General features: G+C 43.2%; 1 long non-coding RNA gene across 1 annotated transcript; it reads left to right on the top strand.

The window, feature by feature from the left end:
- Positions 1 to 1,447: 1,447 nt before the first annotated feature.
- Positions 1,448 to 3,806, top strand: LOC115569112 (uncharacterized). Its single transcript, XR_003981486.1, has 2 exons — positions 1,448 to 1,508; positions 2,360 to 3,806. It is a non-coding gene; the product is annotated as an uncharacterized LOC115569112 (long non-coding RNA).
- Positions 3,807 to 6,000: the final 2,194 nt, after the last annotated feature.

Raw genomic sequence — 6,000 nt, 5'->3', positions numbered from 1 at the left:
ATAAATCTGTGGTTTAAAAGAGACAAGGGACCTTTCTGTTTTAGTCTTTTTTAATTTCCTACCTACAGAAGACAGCCACAACAATTACAACCTGCGCACTGGGAACCACTGAGTGGGAGGGCCTGCCAGGGGCACTGAAACTGCTGGTGGAAGATGATAAAATATACACAGTAGAGGAGGCCCTTTGGCTCTCTGTCGAAAAGGAAGTAAAAAAACTACCCTGTGGCGTAAAAAAAAATGTTTAGGCCTGAAAGTCACCCATGCTGAAGTCAGCATGGAGGAGATAAAGGTACAGGTGGAGGACCCCAAATGGCAACCCCCACCCCATACACCTCCCACTTTCTCTCTTTTTCTGTCGTCCACTCTCTATCTGCCTGTTGTTGTGGCGTCAGTTGAGTAGGTGGTCCTCAAATGTCTCCAATGTCACTCGTCCATTCACACTGCTAAAAGAACACAGTCACATTGTGAATATTCAGTGTTAAAATGTGTCAAATAAATGTGATCAAAGTCAACGGTTTTTCATTTTGTTGGTATGGTTGAAAGGCTTAGTCGAAACCCACTTTGAGACAAAAGTGTTTTGTTATAGGTGTCATGACTGTAGATCTGTTTGTTGTGTTCTTGTCATGATTTTGTTTTGTGTCTAATTTCCATGTCCTTGTATCTTGTCTTGTGTCTTTTGTTTTTTCATGCCCTCATGTGTCCTTTAAGTTCTCCTTTAATGTCCTCCAGAACGCCTAGGTCTTCGTCTTCGTCGCCGGCCTCCAGAACGCCTAGGTCTTCGTCTTCATCACCGACCTCCAGAACGCCTTCGGCTTCGTCCCCGGCATCTAGTGGGTCCCAGTCCACGTCCCCGGCATCTAGTGGGTCCCAGTCCACGTCCCCGGCATCTAGTGGGTCCCAGTCCACGTCCCCCACCTCTAGGGGGCCCCAGCCCACGTCCCCAGCCTCCAGTGGGTTCCATTCTTCGCCTCCACCCTCCTGTTTGTTTGGACCTTGGCCCTCCTCCTGAACCCCCTCTGCCCTCCCGACTTCACTTTGACTCTGGCCCTCCTCCAGACCCACTCCACCCTCCCAGCCTCACTTGGACTTATGTTTTGAGGGACATCTTGGAGCTTTCCCTTGGGGGGGTACTGTCATGACTGTAGATCTGTTTGCTGTGTTCTTGTCATGATTTTGTTTTGTGTCTAATTTCCATGTCCTTGTATATTGTCTTGTGTCTTTTGTTTTTCCATGCCCTCATGTTTCCTTTAAGTTCTCCTGTGTATTTTCCTATGTTCCCTCTGGCTCCCTCTGTCTATTGCTTTGTTCCTTTCATGTTCTCATGTGCTCCTCCCCTTCGTTATCTCACCTGTTGGTCCACCTCACCTGTTCCTCGTCGTGTCATCAGTGTCTGTGTATTTAGTCTCTGTGTTCCCTTCACTCCTTGTCTGGTCATTGTAATTGTCAGCCTCTGTCTCGTCCATGTTCCCGCTCATGTGCCTGCTCCTGTCTGTTCCTTGTTCCCCACGGTATGTGTTTTGGATTTGAGTTTTGCATTTTGCATTTTTGATTTGAACTTTGGTTTTGATTTGTACTTTGCTATTTGGTTTGTACTTTGCCCAGTTTTTGGTTGCTACTTTGTCTTGCTGTTTTTGGTTGATACTTTGCCTCTTGCCCCCGTTTTGTCTGCTCCTGTTTTTGTGTTCAGCTTTAAAATAAAGCTCGCCTTTTGTTCCCTCATATCCTTGCCTCTCGTGTAACTGCATTTGGGTCCACCTTCCCCTTTCCAAAGTCTTCCTGACAACAGGTTTTGCTTACACAGCTTGTGAGATTGATAATATCCCATTATGGCTGGATTGTGAATTGGAGTTGCTATCATTTCATTTTGCATTGTCTGTGTGAGGCCATGATTTAGCTATGAATTGGAAAGGCTAAAATCTCAGTGTGCAATAGACGCCATTTAGACATCTTGGTCAGCTACAGCTCCAATTTAGATTGACTTTGTTTAACTCACTTCTAAGGAAGGATATAGAAAATGTTTAGATTTGTTTTTGTGACTGCAGCTAGCAGTATGTGTGATATTCCATCATGTACACAAAGTCAACAGGGATAACAAGTTGCTTATTTTAATTTCTTTCACATTGGTTTTCTTTCAAATTTCTATATATTTATATGTATTTGATAGGACCTTCACTGTCTCAGCCTCTACTGCTGCATACTTCTCATGTGGAGTTCCTCAAGAGTCAGTCCTCAGTCTTTCAGCCACAATGAGACTTTGGGACAGATTCCCTTTACATATAAGAACAGCAGAATCTATTTACTCCTTTAGACAATGTCTTAAATCTCACTCTTTCTTGGTATGTCTGTCTGTCTGAAGCAGGTCTGAGAGTTACTTTTCACAGGAACATGGTTGGTTTGGGAGGCCCTGTACAGCTCTGATGGCATTCCAGCTCCTGGCCAGTTTGAGGACCCCTTCATCCAAAAGTGAGAGGTCCATGTGTGGCCATGGACCCAACACCTACTCTCAGTGTCTCTGTAGGCCTCTCCCTGCATATCTGGCACACACAACAGTATAACCAGCCTTGAACAGGGTGCAGTACAGCTAGGACTGGAGGGCGAACACCATGCTGGGGTCCCTTATTAGATACCACTGCAGCAGTTGACAACATTCGCCAGGGTCCAGGCTCCGAATTCTGTCCTGAGGGAAACTGTGAACATTCATTAGGAAACCAACACAACATTGTATTACAACCGCAGTGTGTTGTTTTCACATTATATGCCACAGGCAAGGGTGGATCATTTACTTCCCTGTTTGGGGGGACAATAAACTATTCCTGAAGGGGACATTCCTGAATGTTTTAACAGGACAATCTGGGGAATTTTCGAGCCCTGACAGTTGCATCAAAACCAGGTGTTTTTACAGAGACCTCAGGACATCTTCAGTGATGTCTGTGGTGACTGAAACAGGGAGCTATTTTAAGCCAAAATACGTGTTTTTCTGACCCAAACCAAGCGTTTTTGCTGGGGCGTGGACTTGGGCTGGTAGCCGGGCTGAGGGCCAACCCCTGCTATGATCTGTCTGAGTTCTTGTATGAAAAGTTGAAAGTTGAAGTTGTCCTCCATGCTGAATTGTCTGCCCTTATCTTGTCATCGCATGGATAAGTTTACAAATTCTATATTACAAGTAGGTTGCTGGTTGCTTCCACCATTTGGGACAGACACAACAAACATAATCCCCTCAGGTATAACATGCCTATTTTCACACTGGTTTAAACATCTATATCATCATCTGTAGTGCCTGGTGGGTGAAGCGGGGTCACACATTCAGCAGTCAGAGAGGAATCATTAAGTATAATTTGTTTGTAGTTAAGTGTCTGGTGAATCTAAATCCAATACACACAGTCATCAGGTGATGGCTTTTCAACTTTGTTCCTCAGCATTGTCTGGCTGCTGGCCAGGTGGGTTTATTGGAGTGTTTACTCTGAGATCAGCTGCTTGCTATGGCCAAAAATGGGGTTCATGAGAGCTGTGATATTGAACCAAAACCAAAAATGTATGGGCCAGCACCAAAGCAATGAACATTGAGATGCTAAAGTAGTCTGGAGTGCTGACAGGAATTGCAAAATTGGGTAAAAATTGTATGTACAAGAATGACACTTTTCAGAATACAGAGTCACTTGGTCCATTGTTAAACTATGGATCAGTGTAGCTTTGTAGTTGTCAGTTGGCTGAATGAATGTCAGCTCTGAGTGTCTTGATAATAAACCTATTCTCATCTTAAAAAACAGATACAGTGGCATGTGTCTTTATGATGTTCAGGTTCTGCTGGTTCTTTTAGCATTTCTAAAGCTTTTAACATTTTTATTTTTTACTTTATCGACAGTGATATGATGTTCCTTTTTTCTCATGACAAATGTACTTATTGCAAGTCATTGTGGACAAAAAGCATCTGCTAAATGTGAATGTAAAAGTAAAAATGTAAATTTCTTGACTACTTACAGTTTACAGTAAGTAATGGTTATGAGTTGCACTTGCAATCTGGCTTCAGCAGTACTGGACAGGCACAAATCTGTCTCTGTGACAGAAGCCAGCACTCACGCCACTAATACACTGTCCTCCAGCCTGGCTCCATTCAATCTGGCAACCAGTCTGGCGCTCTTCAACCTGATGTGTGTTCTGTTCCCGGGAACTCTGTGTACCATGTCATTCCCTCAGGTGCGTCCAGTCAAAGAAATTATAATCACCGCCAACCAATAAGTGCTGGTTCAAGGTCAACGCCCTAATCTGACACAGCTCTCCCCTATCACCAGGTCCTTTGACCACTGGCGAGACAACAGCTTAACAAATTGGCAAAGCATACATAACACTACATCCTCTGGACTTAGTTGTGGTGTTGGGTGTCATTGTCCACACGCACGATCTAAAAAACTCTATCAGCTGACCTGGGAAACTCAAAGGGACAGTGTGTAGGATTTAGTGGCATCAAGAATACCCCTCCCCTCATACTCCCCTTTCAAGCATTGTAGGAGTCACCACGGTAGCTACTACAAAATGCAAAAGACATTCTCTGCAGGCAGTGTTTGGTTTGTCTGTTCTTGGCTATTGTTGGAACATAAAACATGATTCATTACCTTAATCTGGGGTAATAAAAGCCTCTGAAAGAGAGGAAGATTTGCTAGGGTATTGCCAGGTAGACCTTCAAAAAGAAGGAGAGGGAGGATAAAATGCTGAAGTACTACAGTCTACAGCGTGGAGGCAGGAAGATGATCGAGTGAGACAGGGGACAGATCTCAGTAAAATCTTGCACCAAGTGGAGCTAAATATGGAAACCATATTTATGCACCTAAGGACCTGTTTCATCCATTTTCAGCAGCAAAATAAACAAAGCGGAGGGCTGGAGTGAGCACAGGGATGTGTGACATGTCAAGCCGAGTCGTTTGTGTAAGCTCACCTCTGGGTTGGGCTGCCAGGTACCTTGACACACATTCCACAAATAACTGAAACACTCCTATCTATCCTATCCTATATGAAATTTGGAGATTAACAGGAGATAAACCAAATAGGAGCACAGCGGGAGGAAGGGCTAGCAAAAATCAAGAGTGTCGTGTGTTGAAAGCACAGTGTCACATTTTCAGGTAATTACACACGAATGGAAACATAATTATGAATATTATGTTCTACTTCTACCAACAGATCCCCCCCGAAAAACCCAAACACTGCACCTTTTAATTAATCCTCTCGAGTGTAAATTAAGCTCTCAAAGTCAATATAATTAAAACTGTCAGTTTAATAGCCGCATTTTAGAAATGGCAGTCAACAAGGAGTGAATAGCTGAGTCCAAACGTAATCAAATTTCACCTGAAGCCACACAAAGCAGTTTCTTAGTTAGGCTTGTGTATTCTGTCCGTCATCCAGAAACTTTGATTACAGCTCTGTTGAATCTGCCCGGCTTTCTATCTCTCAGTAACATTAGGTGCTGATAGAAAAAAGAAAAGACAGCCATTCATTATAAATGCCATGGATCATATGTCCTTTTTCAGCATGAATACTGCAAAGCCACTGTACCACTAACACAGGATGAAAATGAGCTCTCAATAGAGAGATGTGGCAACCATTGTATGTAGTTATAAATAAATTACACATTACAGTTTTCCTGTTTTTCAGGCTTTAGTGCAAATGTATGGTCCCTTTAAGCAGAATCCATCCGTATCACTTATACTGCCCGCTGTTATCAGTGAAGGCAGGTGTTGTTTCCAGCTTCCTGGGAACACTGATAAGCTGTGTGCTATTGATTAGAAATGAGCTAGAGCATTTCGATCTCACTTGTATCTACAAAAACAAAAAAACATGAGCATGATGTGAAACCTTCATTATAGGATTATAGTATATCATTGATAATGAGGCACTGTACTATAAGTGAAATAAACAGCAGAGATGCTTTGCTACAAGCAGGAACTACCTAACATATGGAGTTGCAGGATCCTCCTTGATAATATTTCTTGGTGTTCAAAGGATTCACAT

Source organism: Sparus aurata, chromosome 18, assembly GCF_900880675.1.
Source record: "Sparus aurata chromosome 18, fSpaAur1.1, whole genome shotgun sequence".
In the NCBI taxonomy this organism is placed as follows: Eukaryota; Metazoa; Chordata; class Actinopteri; order Spariformes; family Sparidae; genus Sparus; species Sparus aurata.
Note: the sequence above shows the minus strand (reverse complement) of the source record. Positions and strands in the feature narration are given on the sequence as shown.